Below are 18,637 nucleotides of genomic sequence, written 5' to 3'. Positions count from 1 at the left end.
TCCGTTACATCACTGAATAAGTTATGTAGAGCTATAAACACACCCATCCGTTACATCACTGAATAAGTTTGTGTAGAGCTATAAACACACAGTCCGTTACATCACTGAATACGTTGTGTAGTAGTGCTATAAACACACGGTCCGTTACATCACTGAATACGTTTGTGTAGAGCTATAAACACACAGTCCGTTACATCACTGAATAAGTTTGTGTAGAGCTATAAACACGCAGTCCGTTACATCACTGAATAAGTTTGTGTAGAGCTATAAACACACGGTCCGTTACATCACTGAATAAGTTTGTGTGGTGCTATAAACACACAGTCCGTTACATCACTGAATACGTTGTGTAGTAGTGCTATAAACACACGGTCCTTTACATCACTGAATACGTTTTTGTAGAGTTATAAACACACGGTCCATTACATCACTGAATTAGTTTGTGTAGAGCTATAAACACACAGTCCGTTACATCACTGAATATGTTTGTGTAGAGCTATAAACACACGGTCCGTTACATCACTGAATAAGTTTGTGTAGAGCTATAAACACACGGTCCGTTACATCACTGAATAAGTGTGTGTAGTGCTATAAACACAAGGTCCGTTACATCACTGAATAAGTTTGTGTAGAGCTATAAACACACGGTCCGTTACATCCCTGAATAAGTTTGTGTAGAGCTATAAACACACAGTCCGTTACATCACTGAATAAGTTTGTGTAGAGCTATAAACACACAGTCCGTTACATCACTGAATAAGTTTGTGTAGAGCTATAAACACACGGTCCGTTACATCACTGAATAAGTTTGTGTAGAGCTATAAACACACGGTCCGTTACATCACTGAATAAGTGTGTGTAGAGCTATAAACACACGGTCCGTTACATCACTGAATAAGTTTGTGTAGAGCTATAAACACACGGTCCGTTACATCACTGAATAAGTTTGTGTAGAGCTATAAACACACGGTCCGTTACATCACTGAATACGTTTGTGTAGAGCTATAAACACACAGTCCGTTACATCAATGAATCAGTCTGTGTAGAGCTATAAACACACGGTCCGTTACATCAATGAATAAGTTTGTGTAGAGCTATAAACACACAGTCCGTTACATCACTGAATAAGTTTGTGTAGAGCTATAAACACACGGTCCGTTAGATCACTGAATAAGTTTGTGTAGAGCTATAAACACACAGTCCGTTACATCACTGAATAAGTTTGTATAGAGCTATAAACACACAGTCCGTTACATCACTGAATAAGTTTGTGTAGAACTTTAAACGCACAGTCCGTTACATCATGGAATAAGATACTGGTATCCGTCTCTTCAGGAAATATATTGTCTGATTCCACCATAAACTGTGTTGGATACTTTAAATGGAAAATTATGTTCAGAAATCCACAATATTTGTATTCAATAGCATTTTTCATATCTTATGGTGAAAAAAAACCCACAATTAATTATTATCTTATTTATATCTTCAGTCCATTTCCATTACATTTTATTCCACATATAGCAACAGACAACCATGTTTGGAAAGTGTGAAATAAACAGGAGTCAGTATTACAGTCCATGTGAATTATACACAGGTCGATTTTAGCTGCAGATGTTGAACAAAGTGACAAACAACATGTGTGGTTTTGAGAGCAGACTAGATTTGTACAGAAACATTTACAACCTGTCAATATCCAAGCTATCTCCATTCTACGGCTGACGTTGAGCTGAACATGGCCTCCTTATCAGGACGGGGTCTGTGTTCATCTACAACAAGAGATTAATTAGCTGTTAATTGATGAATCAACATCATACAGTATATATATAAGACAGAGCTACATCTACAAATAAGTTTAACCTAATTACATTGACACATGCTTTAATAGTTATGTAATTAATTAAATCATTTCATTCAACTTGTACTCGCAACAAAACAAATTACAAATACATGTGTCACTATATTAACATCTGGTTTATTAGATAAACTGACCTGATATATTAATTAACTAATTAGAATGACATGTGCACATCTTATTATTAAAAAAAACTTCAATTTCTATTTACGGTATTTTAGGCAAACAAACAATGAATCCCAATGACTGGTAGATACAGCTAACCCTGTGACAAAGAGCTGTTTATATTGACAAACAATCACACAGATAAACATGTCTTACATTTATCTTATTGACTGAAAATTAGTCTTAGTTATCTATATCTAATTAAGGTGAATGACAAAAACTCAAACTTACCTGTCAGAGCGTCCTGTCTGGTGATATACCTGTAGACACACACCTTGTTGTTGTACCATGATCCGACCCAGAGAAGGTGAGTGTTGACATCATAACTCAGGCTCCATGGTTCACCCATCTCTTGTGATTTTGTCAGTAGATGTGACATGAACTGACCGTCCTTGTCCAACATCTGTACTGTTTTTGTTATAACATCACACACCAGGATGTATGACAGCGCGTCAGTACAGATTCCACGTGGCCCTAGTCGTGATCCTGATGGAGGTCCTGTGTAGGAGAAACGATGTCTTCCTCCACGCTCTGTCACCACTACGGCATAAGACCCAAAGTCAGACACCACGACATCCCCATTGTTGTTCTCTGTTATATAGTCAGGTCTATTATACAGTTCCCGTCCTGTGTTGTCGTTCTGTATGGTTTGTGTCAGTTGTCCGCTCTGGTTGTACCGGGTTACCTTCCCTATGTCTGTTTGTATATAACACATCCCGACCAGTAGATCCCCAGTGGACGGGGACCAGTACACACACCGTGGTCTCCATGTAGAGTATGTACTCTCTATAAATGTGGTGGTTGTTTTCATATCCGTTGACAGTTTGTTGATGTTAGAATTCCTATCTATATAAATCAGTTCACTCTCACTGTTCACTGTGTGTAATCCTTTACCAAATAAATCACCACTACATGAATCCTCCACACGATGTAGAGAAACACCTGTTGTGTCTGTCAAGATGAGATTGTTTCTGCAATCAATGACCCAGACCTGGTCTGATGTCACACAGGAAATGTGATAACAACGATCAACATCTGTCACTGTGAGAGAGTGAAGTAACTCGGGGGGAGACATCAGTTTCAGCAGACACTGGTTTCCTTGCTGTGGTTTTTCTGTCCCTGGGGTTGGGATTCCACTCAGTGACTCCATCACACGACTTTTATCTACAAACATCAAACATAGAGTTCTTATCCTGTATTGTTACATGAAGTAGATTAAGTTAATTAAATACTCTGATTAAAGTAATTATCAAACTCATTTAAATACTTTAAATGAATTTCTCTTGTATATCTTAATTTCATAACCATGATAATGTTTGCATCTTCTTATTTAAATAAGTTTGAGGAACTAACTACATGTGGTAACATGTATATATATGTAATAATGAATAACAATTACATGGATTATAACTAATATATGAATTATAATCACAATGAAATAAATATAAACTGATTTAACAATTTAATATGACTTGTGTGATATAACAAAAATAACAACTAAGGTATACTTAGATCTCATTGAAACCTGTCTGATACCTAACACATATATACTACATCAATGATAATGACTCAGACTTACCTGTCAGAGCGTCCTGTCTGGTGATATACCTGTAGACACACACCTTGTTGTTGTCCCGTGATCCGACCCAGAGACGGTGAGTGTTGACATCATAACTCAGGCCCCATGGTTCACCCATCTCTTGTAATTTTGTCAGTAGATGTAACAGGAACTGACCGTCCTTGTCCAACATCTGTACTGTTTTGGTTATAACATCACACACCAGAATGTGTGACAGCGCGTCAGTACAGATTCCACGTGGCCGTAGTCCCAATCCTGATGGAGGTCCTGTGTAGGAGAAACGATGTCTTCCTCCACGCTCTGTCACCACTACAGCACTGAACGGATAGCCAGAGTCAGACACCACGACATCCCCGTTGTTGTTCTCTATTATATAGTTAGGACTTCTATACAGTCCCCGTCCTGTGTTGTCGTTCTGTATGGTTTGTGTCAGTTGTCCGCTCTGGTTGTACCGGGTTACCTTGCCTATGTCTGTTTGTGTATAACACATCCCGACCAGTAGATCCCCAGTGGACGGGGACCAGTACACACATCGTGGTCTCCATGTAGAGTCTGTTTTCTCTATAAATGTGGTGGTTGTTTTCATATCCGTTGACAGTTTGTTGATGTTAGAATTCCTATCTATATAAATCAGTTCACTCTCACTGTTCACTGTGTGTAATCCTTTACCTACATATAAACCACTACATAAATCCTCCACACGATGTAGAGGGACACCTGTTGTGTCTGTCAACATGAGATTGTTTCTATTACTGACCCAGACCTGGTCTGATGTCACACAGGAAATGTGATAACAACGACCAACACCTGTCACTGTGAGAGATTGATGGAACTCAGGAACAGACGTCAGTTTCAGCAGACACTGGTTTCCTACGCATCGGTTTCCTCTCTCTGTGAAATGGATTGCACTCAGTGACTCCATCACATCCTCCTTGTTGAGTGACTCAGTCATCGAGAGCTGGCTGGTGTGGAGTGTAGGATGTATCTGGGGGAGGGCTGTCTTTATGGAGGAGAGGAATTGTAGCGGTCTGATTACTCTCCTCTGTTCATATATGTATACATATCTCTGTAGGCAGAAAATGTGTATGATCATTTCTTTCTTCTGTTTTAAACATCTGTGTTTGAAATCAAAGTCACAGAACACATTACACATGAAATCGTTTTGTATATAGTTAATGAGATGCTTCAGTGTCTGGGCCTTTGTTAACATCTCTGAATGATAGTGGGAAAAATACTGTGTGACAGGTTTTGAAATCAGTTTTGATTCGTGGCAGGAGAACAGGTCTGTAAAAGAGAGCCTCATTTCTGATGGTGTGAATGGTTCCTAAGTGCTGTTGTCGCTTTGATTGATATGCTACTTGTATACTTGTATACTTGTGCCTTCTTTTTCTAAAGAGAGTAATTGGGAATCTATCAGATTTATGTCCAAAACAAGTATTACACACAGGAACTTGACAAGGTTCACAGTACTTTATATAAACATGGCTAGGATGTCTCACACAGATCTCTTGTGTTGGGATGTAGTTGATTTTATCACGGTGTGACACAACATCATGGTCTATTGTTTGGAGATCTTGTACATGGTTCTCTTTACACTGGGGACACAGATCACATGGACACGATACACAATAGTACTCTGTGTCCCCCGGACACTTAGAACACTGCTGTACTTTACATGGAGTGCTTGCTGTTTCCATTGTGTGAAGGGACTACGTCTCAAAATCACAACCTGTTTAATTAAAAATAAAGTGTTTTAAATGAAGTCAACCACATTCTTTCCACATATAATGAAGTCAATGTTTTAAATGAAGTCAACCACATTTTTTCTACATATCAATATCAAATTTTATATGAATTTGTTAATTTAAAACATGTTTCTTTAATGTAATAATATATCATTCCTACAAATATAATAATAATTCATATAAATAATGATTCATCAATATAGCTCTGGTTACAGAGACACTCAACTTGTTCAAGAAATGGCCCAAAATATGATTGACATTAGAGAGAGGGAGAAAGAGAGAGAGAGGAGAGGAGAGAGAGAATTCTCTCTTTGACCTCTGTTAAACATGTAATCTTGTTTTCTCTTTTTATCTCTCTATCTATCCTTTTCTCACCCTCTAGAACATTTTCCAGACAGAATTCTCTCTCTCTCTCTCTCTCTCTCTCTCTCTCTTTCTCAGGCTTAACATGTACTCTTGTTTCTTTTCTTTCATTCTCTCTCTCTCCTCTCTCTCTCTCTCTCGCTCTCTCTCTCTGCATATATCTCAGACTTATATTGCTTAGCTTATTTCTCATTCCTTAATTCATTCTATATCCCTTCTCAATATTTTTCTGCTTTCATATGTGCTTGCTTTCTCTGAGTGAGAGAGAGAGAGAGAGAGAGAGAGAGAGAATTCTCTCTCTCACTCTCTCTCTGAGACCTTCTCTGCTTAACATGTAATCTTGTTTTCTCTTTCTATCTCTCTATCTATCCTTTTCTTACTCTCTAGAACATTTTCCAGACAAGAATTCTCTCTCTCTATGAGCCTTGATTCTTTTCTTTCAATCTCTCTCTCTCTCTTTTTCTCTCTCTCTCTCTATTTCTCTGTATATCCCTCAGAAATTTCTTGCTTAGCTTGATCTCATGTTTCTAATTCCTTCTTTCATTCTTTATCCCTCTTTCTCAAAATTTCCCTGCTTTTTACATGGTTGCTTTCTCTGAGAGAGAAAGAGCGTTTCATAGCTTAACTTTATCTCTCTCTTGTTCTCTCTTGTTCTCTCTCTCTCTCTCTCTCTCTCTCTCCCTCTCTCTCTCTCTCTGACTAAACTTATATCCTTGTTCTCCTACTTTCATTTGCTTTCTCTTTTTTTCCCTGTATATATCTCAGAATGTTCTTGCTTAGCTCATTTCTCATTCTTTCTTTCATTCAATATCCTTTTCTCAATATATCTTTGCTTTCATGCATGCTTGCTTTCTATGAGAGAGAGAGGAGAGAAAATTCTCTTTTCTCTCTCTCTCTCTGTATATCCCTTAAAATGTTTTTGTTGCGTGGACCTCAGGGTTGACGCAGAAAATAGATGGTTAAACCGCATGCTATGGGGAAAATTTAGCCTGTGCATGAGCTAGCCTGGTTCCTGTGCGTAATGGGTAGCTCAGGGAATCAGGATTCCGTGTCATATGCACACATAAGTTCAAAGGCGCTGCAATTGTAATGTTGTCGGTAAACAGTACAGAAACGAAGTATACGTTTAAAGAAATGATTGGCATGTGATTTGAACTATCAGTATTTTCAAATAAGTTAATGTTATGCCGAAACTACAACATGCATAAAATAGCATAATTTGCAATGTTTTGTTGTTTTCCGAATACACATGTAACTTAACTTTACTTTTATAGTAGGCGAGGCTAGAGAACTTCCCGATTAAATTTTTTAAGCATTTAAGTATGATTGAATAAATATGTCACTGTAGAAAAGTTTAAATCTCAAGAAAAATGCATTAAAATATGAAATTTTTAATTTACACAAAGCTGTCACTGCATACTAGTTAACAAAGTAGTGCGAATCGTAATGTGTGCGCAAATAGTAGAATTCACCGAATGCTGATACTATACATGCAAACTTCTTTCATAGATAGATCATAATTATTTTAGAAGTATGAACCCTATAATTCTGAGATAAAAAGTCAGGGCTATACATACCGGTACATGTATACGTAATACAACGTACAAATTTAGTGGTTAAAAGCAGAGGGCTAGAGTCGGTGGAATCTCTGATAATCTTAAGGCTTTCACGTTTTCGTTGGAAACACATGCAAATGGTCCACGTATTGTAGTCCTTGTTTAAAGGACAGCAACTTGTTTAGCTTGAACTCATGTTTTTCATTCCTTCTTTCATTCTCTATCCACATTTCTCAAAATTTCTCTGCTTTTAACACAGTTGCTTATTCTGAGAGCGAGAAAGAGAGTTTAATTGCTAAACTTAATCTCTTTCTCTCCTTCTTTCTGACTTAACATATATCCTGGTCTCCTTTCTTTCATTTTATCTCTTACTTTCTCTCTGTATATATCTCGGACTTTTCTTGCTAAGCTTATTGCCCATTCCTTAGTTCATTCTATATCACTTTCTCTGCTTTCATACATGCTTGCTTTCTCTGAGGAGAGAGAGAGAGAGAGAGAGGGAGAGAGAGAGGGAGAGAGAGAACAAACAAATGGGAAAAGGGATTGAGAGACTGCTAAACAAGTACCCACTCTCTATGACACTGCTTGCTCTCTCTCTCTCTCTCTCTCTCTCTCTCTCTCAATATTTACTCTTTCATACATGTACTGTTCTTCTCCTTACTCTCACCTAATTATCAAATATGTTCAAAAATAGCAACACATCAATTATACTAGTATTTGATGTCACTTGACAATTTGCTGATGGTCTATGACTAGCTTTTCCCCCCACCCTGGCTGAGTATTTGACTCCCCCCCCCCCTTACCCTGGCTGAGTATTTGACTGTGGCCTATGACTGGCTTTCCCCCTTACCCTGGCTGAGCATTTGACTGTGGCCTATGACTGACTTCCCCCCTTACCCTGGCTGAGTATTTGACTGTGGCCTATGACTGGCTTTCCCCCTTACCCTGGCTGATATTTGACTGTGACCTATGACCAGCTTTTCCCCTTACCCTGTCTGAGTATTTGACTGTGGCCTATGACTGGCTTTCCCCTTTACCCTGGCTGAATATTTGACTGTGGCCTATGACCAGCTTTTCCCCTTACCCTGTCTGAGTATTTGACTGTGGTCTATGACCAGCTTTTCTCCTTACCCTGTCTGAGTATTTGACTGTGGACTATGAATGACTTCCCCCCTTACCCTGGCTGAGTATTTGACTGTTGACTATGATTGGCTTTCCCCCTTACCCTGGCTGAGTATTTGACTATCCCTGGGGAAGATAATTTGACAATATCCCAACCCTGACATTACCAGAAAAATATACTTTTCCCTTGTTTGACAAAACAAACCTTAAATTAGGATGAGGGCAATAGTTATTTTGTCAATACCTTGGTAAGAAATTGATGTTAACCTTGGCCTATGCTCTCGGACAACAGTTCCTACCCCAGGGCTAACACAATGACTACTGCCCTCATACCTATTTAAGAGCTGTATACTATGATGTCTATGAATGACACACAACGACAGACGAGCGATTGCAATAGGTCTTCTGGGTGACCAAGAAATTAAAAGATTAGCTGCCTAATGATAAATTCATATATACATTAAAAATTCATGAATACTATACCACAAATGTATTTTGTTTTTCTTGACTTCATCCACTGTATCTCCGTGTATCATACGCTTAAAACCTATATAGAGACCACACAAATCTACACACCAGTACATGTTTAACACAAAGTAATATTATACAGCAAATTTTAATTAAAACATATAGGAAAGCAAAAGTACTGAGAGAGAGAGAGAGAGAGAGAGAGAGAGAGAGAGAGAGAGAGAGAGAGTAAATTACTAACACACTAATCTTTATCTACCTTGACTGTGTGTTTGAAACTATTTTGTAAGAATCAAGATAATTAATTACTATGTGCATTTCCAGCTTCATTAAACATATTAAACATAAATGTAAGGGTTTAAGAACAGAAATAGAAATTGTACATTTATTAAAAACTTGGCTTGTTTTAAGTATAGGTGAAAAGGGGAACAACTACTTTAATGTTAAAATTCAGGTATTCCCCTTTTCACTTTGCTTGATCAGTGAGACCGTGTTTATAATTAAAAGCAGTAGTGTCCCAGAAACTTAGCTCAATCAACCTTCAGATCTGTATGTAAACAGATAATCCATGATCAATTCATCAATTTATACTATTATTGAAAGAAAAGAGAGGGATTAGCGGATTAAAAAGTTAAAAGATCTATACAATCAACATTACCACTTTTAAAGTAGCTATATATAGTGTCAGAGAAGGTTAACTCTTATCTAAATCACAGTTTAAACATAATGTATACAAATATCAATTAATTCATCCAACTTATACTATTGTTGGGAAAATAATGAGAGATTTAATAGCTGAACAAATTACTGTTGTATCATAATTGGAAATAAATGTTCATACTTTACCACAGTTATAATAAATCTTTTTCCAAAACTGGATCAGTTAGTTCTACCTTGAATGAGGATGAAACACCTAAAAAGTAAACACTATATCATTGTGATAATATATATGTCACAAACATTAATGCATTGTTTGCTTTATACATGTTATAAGTTCAAATTAGTGTTAACTATATGTAACCTTTCGAAAGCACATCAGACTATCTATGAAAATCCTATCATTTTTTATTAATTGAAAACTTTAACTAACAAATCATTTTCTCAAGTCCTACATTCTCGGTTTAAAGTTCTTGTATCACATTGTTTATCTAGGTCAGCGCAGATTAAATGTTTGTGTTTCTGATAAAATTGGAAACTTATATAAAACAATACATGCAATAATGCTAAAAATGTTACTAAATCAACTTAATCTTACAATGTGCAAACAAATATTGAGTCACATTATTACAAAGTGGTATTTCTTCCCCTTTAAACCATCTATTTAGGCGACAAATTATGCTATACATCTGTATTTCAACATTAAACATACATTGATTAATACAGCATGCTAGAAAGATTAAAATGATTTTTTTAAATATGACACAATTACTTATTCAATCGTTTGTATTTTGATACTTTTTCTTAAACTGTAAAACCTCTTTGAATTATAAGAAAAATAAATCAAAACAATATTTTTCCCATTTTTTAAAATGTTTAAAATGTAGAAATTATACGTCTGTTACAGGGACGTACATGTATATACCAATGGGATAGGCAGCTCTCACAAGTCTTGCCGAAATCACGCGGTACGTGATTTTGTAGGTCATTTTTAACTTCATATGTTTACGATGTTACCTGATATATCGATATAAAACCTTAAAAAACTATCTTGAAATTATTCTATAATTGTAATTTGTACGTTATAACCCTCATCTGATCATAATAACGACAGAGTTTTCAAAACCCAGAGACCCGTTTTTGCCCCATTTTGGAGATTACGTAAAAATCGATGTATATTTTCTCTATATCTAAATCAGTTCACTACATACGATTAAAAATGTATGAAAAAACTATCCCTTTTAACAAGTTTTAGAGGAAATGAAAAATATAATAAAAAATGAAGAATTTTAAAAACTTGTCAAAGCTCGTGTGATAGTTTGGGAAGTAAACATGGCGAATGTAGAAGTCGCCTGTCCCGTTCGTACATACGTCACTGGTCTGTTACGAAAAGTCAGGGAAACTTGAGTCGAAACACGGGTCGAAGCATAGACCGTCTTCAGTTCCGACAATTACATGTTAATATGAAGGCTTGCAAAGAGAAGTGGATGTAGGCTATGCCTGTCCACTTCTCAAAAGAGAATACCTTAACTCATTTGGCGGTTTGTCACCGACCCTCCCAAAACGAAAGTAGATTTTACAAGAAAGAGGAAATATATGATTTATGTACATCCTCTCGATTTCCAAGTTCCCTTAGTTTGTGGTGTCATTATAGAGTGGTATCATTTTATAAGTTTCTATGTTCAGTTTGCACACTGTAATGGCTATTAACTATAGTCACACTCCTCTTTTATAGGTAACTGCTTTGTTCTGTAGCCCGGTAACGATAATTCCACAAATTCCGGGGCCAAAATAAAACAATCACTGTAAATGAAGTACTCTGATACGAAAATAAAATAAATACCCAGAAAAACACGGATAAACACAGTTAAACACAGAAAACTCTTACATTCTCATGAATCAGACGATCTGCGACGACAATTTCGACATAACGTGACTCCAATAATGCGAGTATGACTAATGACGCAAAACATTAGAAGCCCGAAAAAACACTGCTTGTATATTTGTAAGCAGTATAAGGTTACATATAAAGAGTTTTAAAAATATATAGATTAAAGATAAAATCTCAGACAAAAATTTGAAAATGTTTTACTACTGTTACGATAGCCTCTCCAATATAAAAATCAAAGTACTGAAAAGCGCTAGCCTAATGTTAGAAATATAGCGAAGTACATTGAAGCGTTAATAGGGGTTAACTCCAGAAAAGTTTCTTCGAAATGTTTTGACTGACCTTTGTCCAATCAGATCGTAGCTGGGCGGAGTTGCCGCTCGTGACTTGAATGAGAGAGAGAGAGAGAGAGAGAGAGAGAGAGAGAGAGAGAGAGAGAGAGAGAGAGAGAGAAATGAATACATTATAAATGGTGCCGATGAAGATATAATTATTAGCTATAAACTTAGAAACAAATTAATTAAGGTCTGTGTATAAAAATTACATGTATATCCTATATTGGTATAACTTTAAAGCGTTTTAAAGAACGATTATGAAAAGTTCTTTGGCCGCATGCCGTCGTAATAGAGTGACGTAGCTAACCAACTAAATTTCCTAGCATGGAGTCCGAGAATACGGACATTAAATATTTTGAAATGCGAACGAATGATCACTGTAGTGAAAAGGAAGGGCAACGGAGGCGGCTGCTTAGTAGAAAAATAAAACAATGGCGGACAAATTCGTCCAAAGGTAAAGAATGTTTCACAATGAGAAACCGTGAAGAATGTTTTTATGCAAAGTAAATTTACAACCTATGTTTAATTCCAGGAAGATTCGGCAAACCTTGATAAGAATATAAACGGTTACACTTGTAATAAAAACAGTTTCTTAATCTATATATATAGACATCGTTGTTCCCTGGGTTTAGAATTTAAAAACACTTCAAAGTTTCATTTTATAAGATATACTAGACCTTGATTTGTCACTTGATAACTATAATTGTTGATAGATAGTTCGCTCATCTGCGTCATCTATAATTTACTCCATGAACCAGTTAACTCTCTCCCTCCCTCCCTCCTCCCTCTCTCTCTCTCTCTCTCTCTCTCTCTCTCTCTCTCTCTCTCAAATTAAGTCACGAGCCGTAATGTCTCAACTCCGCCTTCTACGATCTGATTGGATAAAGGTTAGTCAAAACATTACGTAACAATTTTCTGGAGTAAATGCTTATTAAAAGCTTCTATGTACTTCGCTGTATTTGTTTCAAACGAATGTTGCTTTATTTTGTTTATAGTATTATTTATAAACACACTGAATTAGATTATACTGCTTGCTACGAGTCTTTTTGTCGAAGAAAAGGCCATTTTTTAACTTTACGTTATTTATAAACAAATATAAAAGACTCGAGCTTTGTGTACATAATAATGAAATATTACCTCTGTATTCAACACAACTTGATATTTCTTTGAAATTATTTACTTAAGCGTAAAGACCATAAATAAGGAAGCATAGATTATAGACATGAATTTGTGTAAAATGAACTAAATTTATTTTGTGTTATCGCATCAATCATACCGGGTATCACATTAACAAATAGTTCTATACACAATAGAGACACGTATATTTCAAATAGAGTCTCATTCTTACACACGAAATATCTAACGGGTTTCCAAGACAATTGATTCTCTTCCTCATCTCAAACATGCACTCATGAATTTGGTCTTCTGCTTGAACAAGGGAAAGGAAATATATCGCATCATGTCTTAACATTAATCCCTCTCTCTGGACCTCCAACAATTAATCCTTCTCTCAGAAAACCCAAATGTTCTGTAATCTATAAAAAAGAGCTGTAATCTCTCTATCATAATCACAAAGGCGTGATTTTTTTCTTATGATTGGAGAAGTAGTATATATATATATAAATATATATATATATATATATATATATATATATATATATATATATATATAAATATATATATATATATATATATATATATATATATATATATATATATATATATATATATATATATTCTCTTTAAAATGGAGTCCTTTTCACAGGAAATGTAAGTTTTATAGCATTGAATCATGAATTTTTGAAGCATACACTCTCATAACTGCCGCTGTGTGTGCATACAAATTGAGTAACGCGCGTTAGCGCGTTATGAAAATTTGTATGCACACACCGCGGCAGTTATGAGAGTGTATACTTCAAAAAATCATGATTTAATGCTTATATTTACATTTTTTCATCTTCTTGCCTTGTCTGCAAATGTGATTCATGCCTTAAAATTCTTATCTTATTCTAAGGGTAAGTTAATATTAATGGAAGAGCCACAGTAACAGCCACAAGCGTGAACTTTGATTTTCGCTTGTGACGTTGCAGTTTGCAGCGTTCAGCGTTTGTGACGTCATAATAAAACTCGTCAATTTGACCTTTGACTACTTGTTGCATTTAGAGGCATTTGAAGATCACAGAATTTAATGGAAAAACCCAGTAGAATGTAAATATATTTATTTGATATACTTCATGCTTCTATATTGTAAGTGTGTGTGTATATATTTAAACATTTTTATGTAAGTGTGCTTGTTGGAGAATGTTTGTTCTCGCATTATCACCGGTGTGAGATCGGTTAGTCCGGTGTGAGACAGCATTGTGAGATTTTTCTGTCTTACACTGTGTATTACTACGCCGTTTTAAAACGTAAACAAACGTTATCTGCGGTAGGCACTGGATGAAAAATCAAGTTTCAGCAAAACTGAAACTATATGGAAACCTTGCTGAAACTTGAAGTTGAAGTTTCATGTATAGTTTCCGCAATGCGGAAACCATTATATCGATTCAGCAAGTATCCGTTAGGTTTCAGTCAGCAGAAACTTTAGTCTGAGATTCCTGATGGTTTCCGCAATGCGGAAACTATATTTGAATCATGTGAATAGTTGTGTAAATTATTATGGAAATATCAATCAGTTTCAGAACATTTCCGCTAGGTTTCAGTATGCTGAAACTTTAAGTTAAGATTCCTGATGGTTTCCGCAATGCGGAAACTAAATTTGAATCATGTGAAAAGTTGTGTAAATTATTATGGAAATATCAGTTTCGGAACATTTCCGCTAGGTTTCAGTATGCTGAAACTTTAAGTTAAGATTCCAAATGGTTTACGCATTGCTGAAACTTATACTAAAATTGATTTGAGTTTAATAGTGATATCATTTATTTTCAACAGGTTTAAGTTTAATTCTAGCCTAATGATAATGAATCCTTACATACTAAAATGTATAGTAAGGTTTCAGCGTGACTGAAACTATATGTATACATGTAACTATCTTCAAATGTGGAAAATAAGGCGATTAAGAACCTTACTAAGTAATTAATTGAATTTAAAAAGAAAAACTGATGCCTGATCTTGTTTAATGCATATGATGAAATCATTAATCTTGGTACTTGGGCACGTGTATACATGTGTATACATTCTTTGTCCAGGTGACTTCCTCTGTGATTTTCCTGTATATTCTGTGTGGATTGCAGGGTATTTTCTGTCAGGAGTGAACAAAAGACTGTTACATAACATATACACAGTACGAAGCGTGAGTTTATAACTGGAGCCCAGCGGGAATTTTTTTTCAATTTGTGTGTACCTGAGTTAGTAAAACTGATAAGTAAATTATAATTATTTAGTAAAATAAATTAATATACCTATTTTGTAAGACTCCTTCTTAAATCATTTAGTTATCATTTGAATGAACCTTGAGGTACAGTAACTAATTAAGCAAACAAATTAAGGTAAAGTCGTTGTAAGTTTTTACAAATCGTACCAAATATTCGTACAACCTGAAGTTTAGAGCTAATTCATTTCTTTTTTAATACCACGCCAACACATGTACACAGGAATTTTTTTAAAAAAAATTCTACAGTTGATAATAACAAGTAAAACCCACTTGGAGTTTGAGTCTTATATAATAATTGTTTAATTATTTACATGCATTTCAGACTTTACTACATGTATGACTGTATCATGATTCACTGGAGTCGGAAGCAAATTGAAAGTGTGTGGGGGGGGGGGGGGGGGCTAGACTAATCCTCAGAAATATTGAGGAAAACCCCTAAAAAACCCTAATTCCCAAAATCATGGGGGAGGGGGGGGGTAGGTATACCTATACTATATACTTCCGATAATAAATTTCCCTACCCAAATTTGTTTCCCCAAAATCATGAAATTCCTAATCCGTGTCGTGGGAGGGGGGGGGGGGGGGGGGGCTAGTATGCCTATTACTCCAACTTCTCAATCTTTCAAGGTAAATTTAGGAACTATTACATTTCCGGCGAGAAAAAGTGGGGGGGGGGTTCACTAAGCCCCCCCCCCCCCCCCCTCCGGTTCGACGCCTATGTGATTCGTGCATTTCTATACTTTGTATTTACTTTCTGTACTGTACACACAGATATTGATACATGTTTATGAAACATGCACATGTTTCTGTTATAAGATATAATAAGCATTATTTATAATTTTACTGAAGTTATACGTTATATTACAAAATCAGTTTAAAATCCAGCACTAGCCATGTGGTGCACGTATACATTTGATGTAGAAAGTATACCAAATAATTAAAATTATATTTTGTTTATACATCAGTCCGACGTGTACGTCTTACTTCCCGGCTTGTTTAACGCGTTTGTATTTTAATTTCATAAGTAATTTTAACGTACTGTTAATCGCATGACCAATCAGTGCACATGTGTAACTGTAAAATAATTGCCATCAATTCATCAGTTCATCGTAGTTGTAAATTCACCGTAGCGGGTTCGCTCTTAACCGGACCCCATTAATTGATCGGCATCTAATTATATTTGTGATTTCTGTGTGTTCATGCAGAACCTGCTCTGTGATGAACATAATATTTTCACACCTCTATATTTTGAATAAGAATATGACCGTGCTTAGGATCGCGGTGAAAATTGGACAAGTCAAGACTAACTTGTCAGTAAACTATATATGGCTCTATCATATTTAGTTTCGCAATCATCAGTACGTGTAAATAAAATATAGTTAAAGACAAAATCTGATACATTTGTCTCATTGAAACTTGTTTAATTTCATTAGACATTTGTAAACAAACGGTCGGCCATTTTTTTTGGTTAATCACGTGTTACAAATACAATTGTAACAAACATACCAGAAATATTTAACCAGGAAATACTAACTCCGACAGTTCTTATTTAAATAAATATACATGTAAAAAGTATACTATTCGGTAAAAAATGATAATTTTGTTTAAACATTATTCATTTTAAACTATCCCAAGATGCACTTTTCCAAGATTTAGCGGGTTCTGATTGGTCAGTATTGGCGCACTTTATGATTCCGAGCGAAGGTTAAAATGGACAAGAAGGTGCTGTTGTAAAATGGAGAATTGAGAAGCATTAATAGCCTCTACAACAAGGAGATAATGCAGGAACGAAGAACTCATGTCAAGGTAACTTAATTCACAATAAAGATACTCCCAATAACATTTTCAAGGCTCTAATTTATCTCTCATTTGTAAACGAGATCTCGCGCCATCAAATCAAGATGGCGTCATTTTTTCAAACTTTGTTCGGTGTTTTAATTTTTATTACCGTATCTCTTTTAAATATACGTTTTGACCAAGTTAACCATAAACCAACTTTATATGCATGATAATGAAGATTATCCAGGGTATACACATATATAATTATATAAGGTCCCTAATATATGAATGCTTGGTTGGTAGACAAGACGAACAATGAATCTTTCGCACATTATAGTAATACAATTTACAAACTCTAAATGTAACGAAAAAAATTTATTAATTAAATCCGGAAAATGAAATCTTTTTCAGCATTGACAGCATACAAAGTCAATGTTTCCGGTGATTAGTTGCATCCTCCGTTCGGTGATTCGGGTGAATGTTTTGACCAGCTGGACAATGTGAACGCAAGGTATTGCTTTGAAATTGATTATTTTCACCATCAACTTATACATGTGTTGGATTTTTATAATTTACTGTAGTAATTTTTGGGAAATCCAGGTCTAAGATCTTGAAAAGGAGGTTGATTGGGGGGGGGGGGGGTGAAACACACTTATTGTTGTTATTGTTGATAAGTTTTTCCATTGTAAAACAAACAATAATTGAATCAAAATGAAAATAACATAGCTTCAAACATTAATGAAACATTTTTGACCAGATACTACTGTAGTCATTATGTGACATAGTTTAAACAGCAACTGGCAACTGCATAGTAGCTTCTGTATTCAGAATTTTATTCAGAATGCTTTTATTACATGTTAGGCTGAATGACTTATGTTTATTGTTTAAAAATCTAAATGAAACTTTATTATTCATGTTTAAGATAAATAGAACAGACATAAAGTACAGCCCAGTGAAAGGAACAAGTTCATCGCAAGAAGAAGAATTTTAATGCTACCACTGTCCAGAACTACTAAGTCTGCTGTAGCCATGATGTGATCATATAAGTGCTTCACCGGTCTGGACAATGCTCGAAAGTCCCCCAAAAAGGCCTATTTCCATAAACTACGACTCGGGTTACATCAACAACAGCCAAGGACACTCCTTATTGATTCGAATGGACACATCTCTACGACCCGACTAAACCTCTGCAGAACAAGACTTTTTAACTGTAAAGTATTCTCATTTCAAAAAACCTATAAACTATAAAAGTACTTTTTTTATATGATCAAATACCAGTATATTACAATGTCTGTAAGCTAGAATCTTAGAAAATCACATGGTTTTGACTTATTAAATGATTGATTAGACCTTGCAGATATTAACTTTCATTTTCTTAAATAATTTGTTTTATTTGCAAATATTGCATAAAATATTAGACTCCATGTAACATATATCCTCAGGCTCACACCTCCAAGTTGATAAGTGTTAACTACTTTTTTCCATTTTCTTTGTTTAAACATTTATTGATAACTTAGTTTTTATTTGCAGCAATATATGAAAAATTAAGAAACCAATCTTAAATGTAAAAACACTGCATTAGGAGATGAATGCATGGGTCATAGAAATGATAAAATACACCAAACAATATTCAATTATGTCGTATATGAAAATATATAAAGACAACATATACCCCATGTATTACAATTTTTATATAACAAAATTACTTGGATGGAAAGTTGTTTCCATGTAGGTTTTATTTTAATCTGTGTTATG

General features: G+C 35.3%; 2 long non-coding RNA genes and 1 pseudogene across 2 annotated transcripts; 1 reads left to right on the top strand and 2 right to left on the bottom strand.

Moving 5' to 3' along the window:
• The window catches only part of LOC128163002 (uncharacterized), a 206,920-nt pseudogene extending 201,559 nt beyond the window's left edge, over positions 1 to 5,361 (bottom strand).
• Positions 5,362 to 8,858: 3,497 nt separating this feature from the next.
• On the bottom strand, positions 8,859 to 11,435 carry LOC128163018 (uncharacterized). The gene is made up of 3 exons (XR_008240753.1): positions 11,396 to 11,435; positions 9,697 to 9,763; positions 8,859 to 8,929 (listed from the first exon to the last, which is right to left on the bottom strand). It is a non-coding gene; the product is annotated as an uncharacterized LOC128163018 (long non-coding RNA).
• Positions 11,436 to 16,716: 5,281 nt separating this feature from the next.
• Positions 16,717 to 18,310, top strand: LOC128163017 (uncharacterized). Its single transcript, XR_008240752.1, has 3 exons — positions 16,717 to 16,909; positions 17,294 to 17,393; positions 17,805 to 18,310. It is a non-coding gene; the product is annotated as an uncharacterized LOC128163017 (long non-coding RNA).
• The last annotated feature ends 327 nt before the right edge of the window (positions 18,311 to 18,637 follow it).

This window comes from Crassostrea angulata, chromosome 9 (genome assembly GCF_025612915.1).
Source record: "Crassostrea angulata isolate pt1a10 chromosome 9, ASM2561291v2, whole genome shotgun sequence".
Lineage (NCBI taxonomy): Eukaryota > Metazoa > Mollusca > Bivalvia > Ostreida > Ostreidae > Magallana > Magallana angulata.
Note: the sequence above shows the minus strand (reverse complement) of the source record. Positions and strands in the feature narration are given on the sequence as shown.